Below are 15,209 nucleotides of genomic sequence, written 5' to 3'. Positions count from 1 at the left end.
GTGTTAATTTAGTATTTATATACTATTGTGTTCTAATAGTTTTTGTTAATATTTTGAATTAGCATTTATTTTTATATTTTCAGTTTTTATATTAATTTTAGTTTTAATTTAGTAATTTTATGTGCTTTTGTAATTTTTATTAGTTTGCTTTTTAAAATGTATTTCAATTTATTTTTTATTTTAGTTTATTTCAGTTTTAGTTTTAGTCTTATTTCAGTTAGTAATTTTAGTAACTTATTTCAGTTAATTGCCAAGGCAACATTTCTAATTTTCGTTTAAGTTCTTTCATATTTTTTTTATTTCATCTTTATTTTTTAATTACTTTTTTTTTTAAATGATAAAAAATAATTTAATGTTAATTTTTAATAATTTAATAAGTTAATGATAAAAAACTTTATTTTATTTTATTTTATAAAAACTAAAAAAAAAGAAACTTCTTTTAATAAAAATATTAGTTTGTTCAAAAGTCATATTTTTTTGGTACTTTTATTATGCTTTTGCAGCTTGAAATCTCTAGTTTCCATTGTAATTATATGGAAAGGAGCAACCAATTATATTCTTCAAAATGTATCCTTTCGTGTTCCACGGAATTAAGAAAGACACAGATTTGTATCTTTAAAGATTAGTAAGACTTTGTATCTTTTGCTTCCAGGTGCTTCTAAAAATAAAAACATAAATAATAGGTAAATACTGCGCTCAAGATGAATCAATTTGTAATGCATATGTACTTTTGTTTGCATCATCCTCCATCACATTGCCTGGTTACATGAACAACAGACTCGTGACTTGGGTTTGTCTATGTATTTACAGTAGTGTGCACTTTATGGTGTTTAAAGATCAGGTATCGGTTTGTCTGTGTTATGCTGGTTTTGCCATTGTGCCTCAGCCCTCTGTAAACACAACTCGAGGAATGTGTCAAGTAAGACTGCGGTATGAGACCATTGAGCTTCTTTAAGTGAGAGCTACCTGCCACTTGACATAGTACAGTCTGTTCTCAGCTGTACAGTCTGAGGTTTTTTGTGTCGGTGAGCAAGAGAGTGAGAGAGGGCACATTTTGTAACTCATTCGTGCCAACTCACACGTGCCAGACTACAAGAATGACCTAACTACACGCCTGCTAAATAACAACAGATTTCATAACCAACTAGTTAGCATCCTCTCATTTTTGCTTCTGTTATCAAATAGATGAGATGTCATTAATATGCTAAAACAGCAAGTTGTGGGTGCAATGCAAATATTTTTAGTCATAATTATGCCTTGCTGGATGTGAAACTGTATTTTTATTTTTATTAGGGCCCGAGCACTGATGGTGTGAGGATCCTAATTGTTATTGCTCAGTATATTCTTCTTCTTTTTCTTCTCCGAAATGAATTGCATTTTTGAGGGCCTAAACATGCTCGAAAACTCATGAAACTTTGCACATGCATCAGAAGTGGTGAAAATTTACATCTGATATGGGTTTCAGAATTAGGTGTGGCAAAATGGCTCGATAGCGCCACCTACAAAATTTCAATTAAGCGCCCTTTGTGCTACTTTCACGTACAAGTACAAGAAAGTGAGATATTTTGAGTTTGTTCTGCAAAATTTTTTGCAGTTTTTGCCATTTCCAGACGTTGCACTTTAACAAACTCCTCCTAGAGATTTTATCAGATAAACATCATATTTGGTCAGTCTAATCTTAGCATTCCTAAGGTCGCTTTTGAATGGTATTTGTACCACGGGTGGTACAGTGCAATGCTAACATGGCCTTTGTGATGTTAAATTGTGAAGATTTAGAAGTTTTCGTTGAAGGGTGTGTCCGTGGCGGCCTGACAAAATTCGATGTTTCGCCATGAAACAGGAAGTTGTTGTAACTTGGGCATACAATGTTTGATCTGCCCCAAACTTCACATGTTTGATAAGAGTCCTGGCCTGAAGACATCTACATGGCAATATTCAGTTGCAGTCATAGCGCCACCTGCGGGCAACAGGGAATGTCATGTTTTACACTGTGATTAACTCATAGAGATTTTATCAGATCAACATCATATGTTGTCAGTCTAATCTTAAGGCCTTAGCAATGTTAAATTGTAAAGATCTTGAGTTTTCGCTGAAGGGTGTGTCTGTGGTGGCCTGACAATTATGAAAATTATGAATATTCCACATACTGGGGTTTTGGAGAAGGAAAAAACTTTAGCCATCCTAGAGAAATCTTCATTTTTCACTGAGGAAAAAGTTCATAGCGTCCCGATTATGTTCTTTAGAAGGCGATTAGCATGTCTTTTGATTTGAATCGCCTGTTGCTTTTATATTAATGTTAATGTTATCATTTTTACAATTTGATTTAAGCAATTTTATTAACGAAATTGCATACTTTACGATTATGTGCTATATTAAGAGAAGAACTTGCTTTAAATAATTTAATCAGATTTTGTTAAAGAAGTAGGGCTACAACTCCAAGGAGCATCATTCCTTGTACTAGGGATGTGCAACGATTAATCGCGATTAATCGTTTGCAAAATAAAAGTCTGTGTTTACGTAATATATGTGTGTGTTCTGTGTGTAATAATTATGTATATATAAATACACACACATACATGTATAAATTTAAGAAATATATGCATGTTTAAATAAATGTATATATTTATGTATATATTTTATATTACATGTAAATATAAATATTTTATATATAAATCTAACATTTTTAATATATACATGTATATACTTAAATATATACATGTATGTGTCTGTATTTATTTATATATATATATATATATATATATATATATATATATATATATATATATATATATATATATATATATATATATATATATATATATATATATATATATTATTATACACAGAACACACACATATATTATGTAAACACAGACTTTTATTTTGCAAACAATTAATCACGATTAATTGTTGCACATCCCTACCTTGTACCTACAGAACTTGCACTTGAAAAGTATATAAGCCTTTTTTTTCCCCCTCAACTTTTTGAATCTGACAGCTTCTCAGCTCTTGTGGCCTCATGGGATAGTACAGTGTCCACTAGCTGCACACTTTCAAATCAGTATATCATCCAGGTATTGTTAGCCTTTAGTTCCATGAGTGCCTCCTATTCAGACATCATACTCTTTTTACATAGACTACTGCTTTTCGCATGCTATATGATAGGGAAGTATGTTGTCTGCATTTTATTTACTTGCTAAGGCTAATTTTTAACACGTTTATTCATATTAGTTTGTAGGCAATATACCACTAGACACAATAAACTGGTAGAAATTTGACAACTGGCAGAAATTTTGGATTACTGTTTCGATCGCGGTTACGGTCATGTGATGTTTCAGTGTTGCGTCATGACCGTTTATCCTATTTGTAATGATTAATAAGCTTTGCCAGTTTAAATGTTCAAACTATGAAAGTGCAATAAGACGCTGTTCTGACAGGCGGTTTACTATGCGCTGTTTATGAAACTTTGTTCTATTGTATTTAATGTCCTATTGCATGCATTTGGTTTCTTTGTTCTTATTTTATTGCTGACTGTTAACTCGTCTTCAGTAAGCTTGAGCCTTTTATTTGTATTGTATTGTAATGAACTGTGTTGTGTAGAATGCGTATTTGTTCAATTTTAACGTCATTATAAACTTCTTCATCGTAACAACCTTATTTCCAGCAAATGTTACTGTATTGTGATATGTTGTTATCTTGAAATAAAATGATTCATATCGTGATATGATTTTGGTCATATCGCCCACCCCTGATACTGATAGTTTCTCAGTATTACTGAACCATAATAATGTAGCTAATGTTGTTTATGTAGAGGTTAGCAGTGCTTATAAATGCTCTGTTAGATTTAACAAACTTTTCAACTGAGCTAGATTGGTGCTCATGTGGAAACATTCAATCCCTGCCTGTATCATGTCCTGATCCTTTTCTCTCCTTTACTTTTTTTTTTTTTAACTTTTTTTTTTTAATAAAAGTGGCAAAAAATAGAATAAAAACACTACCGTTTATTCTTAGAATAATTGATACCCCAATTTCCTCCCCCCCTGCTCTTTATGAACCACTTTACCTGTAAAACAGAATCTTGAATGCACTAGCTCATTTCCTCTGATTCACCCCAAGATCCAATAATTGCCCGCGCTGCATTACGCAACACCCGTGTGGTATTTCAATGGACAGAAATATTCTGACAAACGAACGCCTACTCATGTCTCTGTTCTGCTTCTCTCACAGTTCATCTTTCTACAACAGCAGCTATTTTCAGCTGCCTTAATATCACATTGTATGGCATGAGCCAATGGAAAGGATGTTAGCTTGTAAACTGCCCCCCATTAGCATCAAATCCATTGCTATTCCCTCAGGCCAATGAAGATAGGGACCCGATTTGATATCAAGCAGAAGTGCTGCATATCGCAGCCAATCAGTGATAATGCCAGATTTATTATTAAGAGCTTGAATAGTTTCATAACGTGTGTTTTCAGTGTGCCATAGCCCTATATGCATACTAAGGGTTGTAGCACTCCTCCAGGTGTATGTTTTTATATGTGTAGCAAACTGGTAATCATGTTCTAGACCTGCTGTTTAGGCCTCATGCTGTGTCTGGTTTACATCTCTGAATGGTCTCCACACTGTGGAGCTGCAGGGACCCTCAGGAAATCCTCTAGACCCCTAGGGATGCTTATGTGTGCCCCCCGTTCTACCCACTGATGCAAAATAAGCTGCTGTAATTGGGAAAATAAACAGTAGATTAATGCTAGACCATGTGGCATTGACTGTGTGTTTATAGTAAGCTGCTGGATGTGAAAAAGACTGTTTGTCATCCTGTGTGTGACGTTTGCATAGGTCAGGTTTTGTGAATGGTCAGACTCCATCTCTGAGTAAAACTGTACCCATGTCACGAAAATGCAAAGACGTGTAGTGATTTTGTTCTTCATGTTTTCATTTTGGTGGCTGAATGAGGAATTATCCATGTTCTGGAGAAGAAAAACTAGTCATCCTAGAAAAACCCATTTTTCACCAAATAAAAAGTTGCTAGACATGCAAGTACCGATTGTGTTCTTTAGCAGACTAGATCTGTGATTTTGGTCACTTGTTTAACAGAAAGGCTCTATGTTTGAAGACTGGGATATGATTGACAAAGAAAAAAAGTGGCAACAAGGCCTAGACAAATTTGTTGACGTCCCGGTTTTGATCACCAATGTAGTGGATTTGATTCAGGCTAGTGAGGTGGGAAAGAAAGTTTCTCTAGGTTGAAGTTGCTCTTTCTGCTGATTAAAAAAACAGCTTGAACCAATCTACGCTGATTTCCTGGTCTAAAATGGCCATTTTTACACTGATATATTATATTTTCTATATTATGTGATATACCACTACCCACCTAGTTTCAGTCACCTAAACATGTTGAGGATTGTTGGTTACATATTAAATCTGAAACCGTTACCAGTGGTGTCAGTAGTTTCAAACTGGACATTTTTCTGCCAAACATTTCAGATTGTGAACTGTTGTTATATGTAGTTTTAATTCAAAACAGGCTTATTTAATTGCTTGAAATGTTGCAGCTTTGCTGCAGTGTCATTGTGGGTTAAGTCCAACAAAGCACTTTAGTCTGATTTAAGATGTTTTTAAAGAGGACTCTAAGACAAAATGGAGGATATGCTCTGTCTTACCCATGTGCTTATTTTTGGCTATGACGATCTCACAAAAAATTGCACTAGTGGAATTAACACCATGAAATGAAGGAAAAATGTTAAACAAATGTCACACTTGTTTCAGGCGTCATCTGTGCTCTATCTTTACCTTACTGTGCTGATATTAAACTTAGCAACCTAAAATGAAATGAAAACCCAGACACACTTGCTAAACCAGTAACCATGGAAACACACTGGAAGTCTATATAAATCTAACTTGGGCTCAGGTCCCAACTGTTCCCACTTGTGAAAAATAGACTGTTTTGGAAGGTTAGTGAAGTACCAAGTTGAATGTTTTGGCAACGATCACTGACTTTGAATAGGCTGAGCACTGACACAAGGCACTCGCTCGAGACTCCTGTTCCAAACCCGAAGCACCAGTGGTGTATTGAGCGAGCCTCGTTAATGACTTTAACAAGAGAAACAGACCTATGACGAGTCGTGAGTGTATGCTGGGTCAGCGACAGACCTTACAGTCTGTGAGGTGTAAAGAAAGCATGTCTGGCTCAGTCCATTCATTTACACTTGGCTCAAAAAAGAATTTCACTCTGTTTCATTGGCCAGTTGTGAGATTCCATGATCACACTCATGATTTATATTACATGTAAATATAAATATTTTATATATAAATCTAACATTTTTAATATATACATGTATATACTTAAATATATACATGTATGTGTCTGTATTTATTTTTATATATATATATATATATATATATATATATATATATATATATATATATATATATATATATATATATATATATATATATATATATATATATATATATATATATATATATATATATATATATATATATATATATATATATATATATATATATAAATTATTATACACAGAACACACACATATATTATGTAAACACAGACTTTTATTTTGCACCGCTTGTCCAATATAGGGATGCTCGATCCTATCCCGGGGGGGTTGTAGTTTTTATTTTAGTTTGCAAAATACAGTTTCATGCCATACTGTAAAAGTCATTTCAGTTATTGTTTTCCAATGTTTTTTTCTTTTTACCTCATTGGTGAATTGCTTTTCTTGTTTTAAGCAAATCCTGACTCAATTGTGTTAATACATTTACTTGATCCATGCAATCTTATATTCTATTCAGTTCAATTCAAATTTATTTGTATAGCGCTTTTCACAATGCATATTGCATATACACTAGCAATCTTACATAATTTTGCTTCACAAGTAAATTTGATTGTTTTAAAAAATGTGTAGATATTTGGAAATAATTGGAAAATTACACACAAATGCTGATGATTTTGATGACTTTACTTTTTTTTTTTTTTTGGGCGTTGACCAAACCATTTGTAATTGTAAATGCCCTATTGCTCATCATTTATTGCTAGGGGTGTAACGATACACATAAGTCACGGTTCGGTACATATCTCAGTTTTGGTGTCACGGTTCAATACGAGTTTGGTACAACAGGAAAAAACAACAAAATCCCAATGCTAGGTTTCTTTTCTTTTCTTTTGAACAGACAGTAGTGCAAATTATAGTTTGTTCCACCTAGCGGCATTTAGTCCCCTTGAGGTAGTTGGTACAGTACAGCCTCCTTTAGTGTTTTAAGGACTAAGCAGTAAACAGAATGCACTCTTGCATAATTCATATTTCAATCGTTACACCCCTTACACAAAATTAAAAAGCATCTCTTGTGTAACAAAAGTATGAAATAAATAGAATATAATGAAAAATAAAACTTGTGCAGAGATTAGTTTTTGCACTCCTGTAGTGCTTTTCTGCCTATCTCCGGTAATTGGCACATCTTGATGATGTCGTCTGATATGTGTTGGCATGTTGGTCGTATTTCCACTCACATACAGGTCAGTCATGTACATTTGATGTACATGTCATGCACAATGCCAAGTGATTTTGTCTCATTATAACAGTGGACACAACTTAAAATACTAATTTATGGTCATACAGATAAGAGTAAGACTTCATTTGAAACTCTCTATAAAAGCAAAACATCTAAACCATTCTTGTTTTGGGTTGGTGCATAAATTGTCACTTCTTCTGCTCTTTTTCCTGTTGTGGCGGTTAGCAAACAGCGTTGCATTACCGCACACGCCCCCTTCTGGATTGGAGTGTGGATTGACTGTATTCTATCTAACTGTATGCACCGAACCGTGACATCCGTACCGTGACGGTTCAGGACGAATACATGTACCGTTACACCCCTATTTGTTGCAGTTACCACTTTTGTTAGTATACTGTGTTAGTCTCTCTAAATCAGCTTTCTGCTGCTCTTTAGGATGATAAAAGACGATTTATACTCTTTCAAGACCTGATGGTCAACCTAGTAGGCCATTTGTAATAGCATTTTGTTTTTGTGAGGAATTCCCTCTGCACACAAAGATGGATGGGTTTTTATCCGCCTCATCCTCCCACCTCACATCTGACCCAGCGGAGCTTACAGGATGCAGAATTGCTGCATGCAGTGCTGTTCATCAAAGAAACACCTATTCATGTTTACGTTACAAGATCGAAAGTAGGTTCAGTATTAAATTCTGAGCCTATCTGAATGCATTTGAATTTCAGGAACTTGTGTGCTACACTGCGGTGTAGCACAATCACCTCAGAGTGTGTCTGACAGTGCCTTTCTTTGTGTGTATGCATTGGGATGTACAGGCTTGCATGCTGTAAAGACATCATGCAGATTCCTTTCGTCTGAAGTTCCTCAACCCTGCCAGGCTGTGACAGCTCCTCTCAGCCACCAGCAGGAGGGACCGGAGTGGATGTGTACATCCATTATTTTCCTTCGCTCCATCCGTTTTCTCAGCTTGGAGCAGCTGGGCTGTGTCAGTAGTCTGTGGAAGACTGTACTGGAATGTCCATGCTTAGTCACTGTAGAGGTTTTTTTCCATTCTCATTCCAGCTATTTATGCATGTTTAATAGCACAGTAATCTGTTTGGTCTGGGACACGCCCAGTCTCGAGGAAAGAAGAACAGATTTTTTTTTTTTTTTTTTTCCCAATTAATATGTTGATCTGGTTCACAAAATCAGTCTGAACGATTAGTTTACAAATTGGTCTGAGCAATTTTCAGGTTAACAACACTCTTCAACTGAAAACAGAGAACTGCCTCTTTCAGACATGCTGATGTGCTCTTTGCTGTGTTATTAATAGGTCTTACATTTGTTGGTCATTTTTGCTTCATAAACTTAAGCATTTGGTGTTATTGGTATTTTTTTTTCAGCTGTCACCAAGGTAAAGTTATCTAACTTGCTGACATGAATAGTCTTTAATTCTTTAAGAATCATTTGTGATGATAGTCTAGGAGAGTGTTGTCCAAACTTGGTCCTGGAGGGCCACTGTCCTGCAGTGTTTTGCTCCAACTTGCCTCAGCACACCTGCCTGAATGTTTCTAGTATGCCTAGTAATAACTTGATTAGCTGGTTTTGGTGTGTTTAATTGGGGATGGAGCTAAAATTTTGCAGGACAGTGGCCCTCCAGGAGCAGGATCGGACACCCCGGGGCTGCTTCCGAAAGCTGCTTCCGGAGGATGCATTCCAAGGTATGAAGGCATCAAGGCACGTCTTAATCCAGTGTTAGCTTCACTTCCTGTCTCCTGAGATACCTTCATCTGATTGATTTTTGAAGGCAGCATAGATGTATCCTTCACTGCCTTTATCCCACTATCCTGTGCTTTCCATTCTGTGACAGTTGAGCTAAAAAATAAAGACATCTTAAAGTTGCGGTTGGTAATCAGTTTGTGTGTAAATGTACGTTGTTTTTTTTTTTGTTTTTTTAACCATCGTTTTCCACTTCTGATGTCATTTCAAGCAAGAAATTACTAGTGTAGCAATTAATAAATTTGCTTAGTAATCGCCAAAGCTCGCTGTATTTTTGCTGTAGATCACTAAACTGTTACACTGCCTCAGAAGTCTGTCCAAAATCAAAATTTGTGTGCAAACGCTGCCTGCAAAGTCATACGTTTTCAGATGCAGCCATTATGAACTGTAAAAACGCATCATCGCTTTGAGTCCCTAAGTATAAAATATTGAATTATAATAATAATATTATTATTATGATTTAATTTTTATGTGGTGTAAACATGTGATAAGTATGACATTTTTAATTATAATGTTGTTAGTATATATTTTTTTTATTATGAGTTTAACTGTTACATGAGTTTTGTGACCATGCATTTAGACCAAGAGCAGTTCAATGGAGGCACTGTGCTGTATGTGGACTAGATGTGACTGACCCAGGGGGCCCCTCTGTCTCCTGATGTTCTGGGCGTGACTGGATCTATCCATCACGCTCTGCCTTGTGTCTGTTAGAGCTGACTCAGCCCTTTAGTCTGCCTGGAGGAGACCTCCCCACCTCAAACCCTTACAGCCATGCTAGCGCCCAGAAAATGGACATGTCAGCTTACCAGTAAATAAGATTAAGGGCGATATGTGTATGTGTGCCAGAGTGTAAGGGAGGGTGACTGTGTATGTGTAACTGGAGGAAGGCCAGAGGACAGGATGCAGTCCTGTTCTGCAATAGTCTCCCTGTGTCTCACACTCAAGCGCCACACTTTCTACTCAGACTCTTGAGTCCCTTCCAATCAGTGTGTTGTGGAATATTGTATAATTTAGAGGAGGGTCTCTCTCTCTCTCTCTCTATCTCATATATATATATATATATAACAACACTGTACCATTCATACCCCTGGGGTTAGTTTTTGTTATGCCCTCATCATTCACATACATCTTTCCGTTGTCTGAGGTATGTGTTTATGCCAGGATGCAAGCTCCTGTTTAAAAGTGTGTAATCAATGTATACTAATGTATTATTGTCTCTGCACTTTAGACATGGATATACTGTAAACCCAAATATGTTGGGCTAACTCAAAAAATTAGGTAATCAGTTACATTAAATTTTTTTAGTTATGATGTTCCAAGATTTAAGTAAGCAGAACTATCAAGTTTTGAGTTTGTAGTACTCGTGCATGTTAATAGTTATTTACTTCACTGTAAACTCGAATATGTTGTCAGAACTCAAAGTTGAATGAGAATGTTTTGAGTTAAGAAACTCAAAGTTTAAGAATTTTGTTTTGTACTCATACATTTTTATTATTCTTAACTTGAAATATTTAAGTACACTAATTTGTACATTTAACTTAAAATGATCAGGTTACGAAAATATTTTGGTAGCTATAACAAACTAATTCAGAAAATGATGGTAACTGTCCAAAAACCCACATTAACAGAGACTCTTCTAAATTAGCATAACAACACATTAATCACAACTAAATCTCCCTTACCATTAAATTCCCCGTGAACCGGAAGTCGCAAACTATAATTTTCTCCAGTGTTGTGATGTATTTCCAAGTGAAATGGAATATTGAATAGAGGGCAGGGTTTTACTTTGGCGCTCCTCCATTCTGTTTCTCGCTCATAGCAGACGAATGTTGGAGGGGAGTGGTTTAAGCGTTTTCAACCCAAGCCGTCAAACTGACATCATCTGAGAAAGAACGCCATTCCAGACTGAAAGTAACTTTTCAGATTTTGATAAAAGATTACCATGTCAAACAATTTTTCTGTGTATTAACTTGCACAGATTAATTGTTCACCACAAGACTAGTAATATGCACTAACAAAGTAAATGGGGTCAATTTTGATTTCTTGATGACTTTAATCTTGCACAAAAAAACATTATATAACACTTTTAGCATTTACTCTCCCTTTCAAGTGCCATGGGCAAGGCTTGCTGGGAAATTAAAGATCCCAGCCCAGTTTCAGTTAAACTTAAGTTAGTCTAAATTAAAAGAAATTAGTTCATACAACTCAAAACAATGAAACAGTTCGGTTTACTTGAAATATGTCAGTGCTGTGAACTCAAAAGGAAAAAAAAGTTCTAAATACTCATAACAGTTAATTTAACTGAACTAATTTGTTTAATTTAAGTTTGTCTAACTCAAACTACTTAAATATATTGAGTGTTAGGGTTACAGTAGTAGAAAATATTGTATCATATCATTGCCTTCATTCGCAATGTTTTCAGTGGGCTTTTCAAAGTTTTTTTTTTTTTTTTTTTTCATTATTTTAAATGTTGCTCTATTCATTTACCTGTAGAGAGACTTGGTTTAGCAAATCATTTTTATACCCTTTCAATAAATGAGAGTCTGTGAAGTGTCAGGACACATTGACCTTTTCATTAGAGATAACTTCTTGAGCTGCCACTTGGCTGTAAGTGCCAAGTGGTCACTTCCAAAGCTTCAAATGTTTTATCATGGTAACGTACACTCCTACACTCTTCCTAAAAGTTCCAAAGGGGGGGCTTTCACAGCAATGATGGGGAAGTACCATTTTGCCTTCTCCAAAGAACCTTTCGTTGTGGAGTCTTTAAAGAACTTAGTGTGAAAAACATTTTAATGTTCTAAATAACCTTTTTCCACTATAAATAAAAAAGGTTATTTATGCAATGGAAAGGTTATATATGTCAGGTATAGATGTCTATAAATGGAATTCTTCATGGAATCATAGATGACATTTTTAAAGAGTGTAGTATGCAATACAATACACTGAATGTAAGTGTTTTAAACTAATTTTATGCTAGTATGCTAAATTGTTGCATGACCTAAAACTTACATTTCCATAGAAATAAAAAGTCTAAAATTTTAAATATAATAAAAAAAAATATTATCATATCAGTTTACTTACCTGTAGGACTGTTCAGATCATTAAAATCTAAATCTGCACACTAAGTGGACATTTAATCTGAAGCACATTATTCTGAACGAATTATTGTGAGCACATTATTTGTTACTGGAAAAAAAGGTTTGGCATTTCAATCAAAAGACCTTAATGTCAGATATTATTGTATTCAAGCATTCAGTCACATTTAGCTTTCATTCAACCTCACAGAATACAAAATTTTTTTTTTCTTTTTCCCTGGTCTCATTATACAGCAGTTTGGTTTTAAGTTAAAGAAGTTGATCTGTTCCTTGAAATAAAAAGATTCTGGCTCGAACCCAAGATTGGTGTGCTCGATAAAACAGTTTTGATCTCTGCTTCCTCTGTGTGCTTTCCAAACTCAATACACACTGTATATTGATTTCTGAGCACAGTGCTGGAGTTGAAGGCCTTGGCCAGCTCCCATTCTGTGGCAGTTCATGAGTAGAAGAGTTTGAGAGAGAGTGAGAGACAGAGAGGGAGAATGTCTTTTCTTTGTCTCCTCATTTCTTGCTTGGAGCTGCTGAGGTCATTGGGAGGGATCCAGAGGTTGAGGCCCTGGGATATTAGATATTGTGGTTTGGATTCCCTATATTGGTTCTCTCACTTTAAAATATTGTGATGTTAAAAATGACTGAGCATTTAGGGGTTATATAAAAGATGACAATCATTAGCAAGTTTGAAGCATTTTTGAAGTTGCTTCTGGTGTCTTACAGGAATATAAATGAAGAGTTGCAAAAACCGATAAACTCCACTTGAACTAACTGATGTGCTTTATTCTCCACATATCGGACGTTCTGAACCCTAAATATGTTTTGTCAAAAAAGGCGATTTTGTCCACCGTCAAGGCATCGCGAGTTCACGTTTTACAGTAGAAACCAAGCGCCCTTGTTGTTTGTGTACAGAAACCGATAAGTCTGTTTTAGTGAATCAGCACGCAGTATTCAGGTCAGGTGACAAGGCAAGGCTTTAAAACGACGCGCTAGCGGAGGGAAATTTCGTCAAAGCTGATGTGATCGAGGATTTATAATTTCGACTCCTGCAAGTCCTTGTACACCATACACGTCTTATATGCCGAACCCTTTGTTGTCCTTTTGCGTTTGTGTGTGTGTGCCGATCTGTCAGTCGCATTTGTGTGCACACAAGTGTTTGTGTGTGTTTTAAATGCAATTACAAATCAATTACTTGGTTTTGTTTAACTCTGAAACATGAAATGTGGCATTATCTGCTTTTGCCAAAAAATGACTGTTGTAGTTATCTGCCTTTGCTAAGAAACAAACTTTTAATATATAAAAAAACATACTTTCAATGAACTTTAATTTTATAAGTTACCTGTATTTTTTTGGAGCTATTATTACTTAATCAAAACAACCCCATCTGCTGTTTGAGAGTTGACTAATAAAAACAGACAGTTGACTATAAAAGGGTGTTAAAACTAGGGCTGGGCGATTGTCACGCGCATTTCGTCAGTAAAGCCGGTTCCCTGATTACCGCTAAATCACCATCACCTGCTTTCAAATGGAGCGCCATTTAATAGACAGAACCGTAGATCACTGACAAGCCACGCAATATCGCGTTCATATCGCAGATGAATCGCCTTCGATAATGAATGCGATATTGCGTAGCTTGTCAGTGAACTACGGCTCTGTCTATTAAATGCCGCTCCATTTGAAAGCAGGTGATGGCGATTTAGCGGTAATCAGGGAACCGGCTTTACTGACAATGCGCGTGACAATCGCATGCGATATATCGCCCAGCCCTAGTTAAAACCCCTTCCAATTTCATGCTGTCAGCAATGGCACCACATAGAAGAGAAATGTCACAAGACCTGAGAAAGAAAATAATCTCACCTGAGAAAGGTGAAGGCTACAAGATCAGCAAAGCTTTACTTATCAGTCTGAATACTGTAGCAAAAGTGGTACAAAAATTAAAAAAAGATGGAACTGCATCCATCTCACAGAGATGTCCTGGTCGTCCATGGAAGTTAACACCTCGACAGGAGCGTCTTCTGATGAGAAGGGTTGAAGAAAATCGGCATGCAAGTTCACTGCAGTTATCTAAAGAAGTAGAAAGCCAAACTGGGGTGACTATTTCCCGTGATACAATACAGCGTACACTGCAAAGGAATGGCATGCATGGGTGCCGTCCACAAAAGAAGCCTCTCCTAAAGCTCAGACACAAAAAAATCCCATCTAGAGTTTGCCAGGTCCCATGCTGACAAAGATGAAGACTACTGGGACTCTATAGTCTGGAGTGATGAGACCAAGATAAATGTTTTTGGAACTGATGGCTTCAAAACTGTATGGTGTCGCAAAGGTGAGGAATACAAAGAAAAATGCATGGTGCCTACAGTGAAACGTGGTGGTGGCAGTGTCCTTATGTGGGGCTGCATGAGTGCTGCTGGTGTCAGGGAGCTGCATTTCATTGATGGCATCATGAATTCACAGATGTACTGCTCTATACTGAAAGAGAAGATGCTACCATTACTCTGTGCCCTTGGTTGTCATGCACTTTTCCAACATGACAATGATCCTAAACACACATCTAAGGCCACTGTTGGATTTCTGAAGAAGAACAGGGTGAAAAGATAGATGTTGCAAAATGTCGCCAACTTTTTCATTCCATGCCTAGAAGACTTGGTGCTGTCATTAAAAATCATGGCGGCCATACAAAGTACTAGATGTAGTAGTTTTTGTTGTGGGGTGGCCTCTTATTGCTACCTGTCCCAACTTTTTTGGAATGTGTAGCTCTCATGAAATCCAAAATGAGCCAATATTTGGCATGACATTTCAAAATGTCTCACTTTCAACATTTGATATGTTATCTAT

General features: G+C 36.0%; 1 protein-coding gene across 1 annotated transcript in view; it reads left to right on the top strand.

Moving 5' to 3' along the window:
• The window catches only part of LOC125244068 (transcription factor HIVEP3), a 73,467-nt gene that overhangs the window by 15,114 nt on the left and 43,144 nt on the right, over nt 1-15,209 (top strand). The gene's annotated exons all lie outside the window — the stretch shown is intronic.

This window comes from Megalobrama amblycephala, linkage group LG13 (genome assembly GCF_018812025.1).
Source record: "Megalobrama amblycephala isolate DHTTF-2021 linkage group LG13, ASM1881202v1, whole genome shotgun sequence".
NCBI classification, from domain to species: domain Eukaryota; kingdom Metazoa; phylum Chordata; class Actinopteri; order Cypriniformes; family Xenocyprididae; genus Megalobrama; species Megalobrama amblycephala.
The sequence above is the reverse complement of the archived record's forward strand: the minus strand, read 5'-3'. Positions and strand labels throughout refer to the sequence as shown.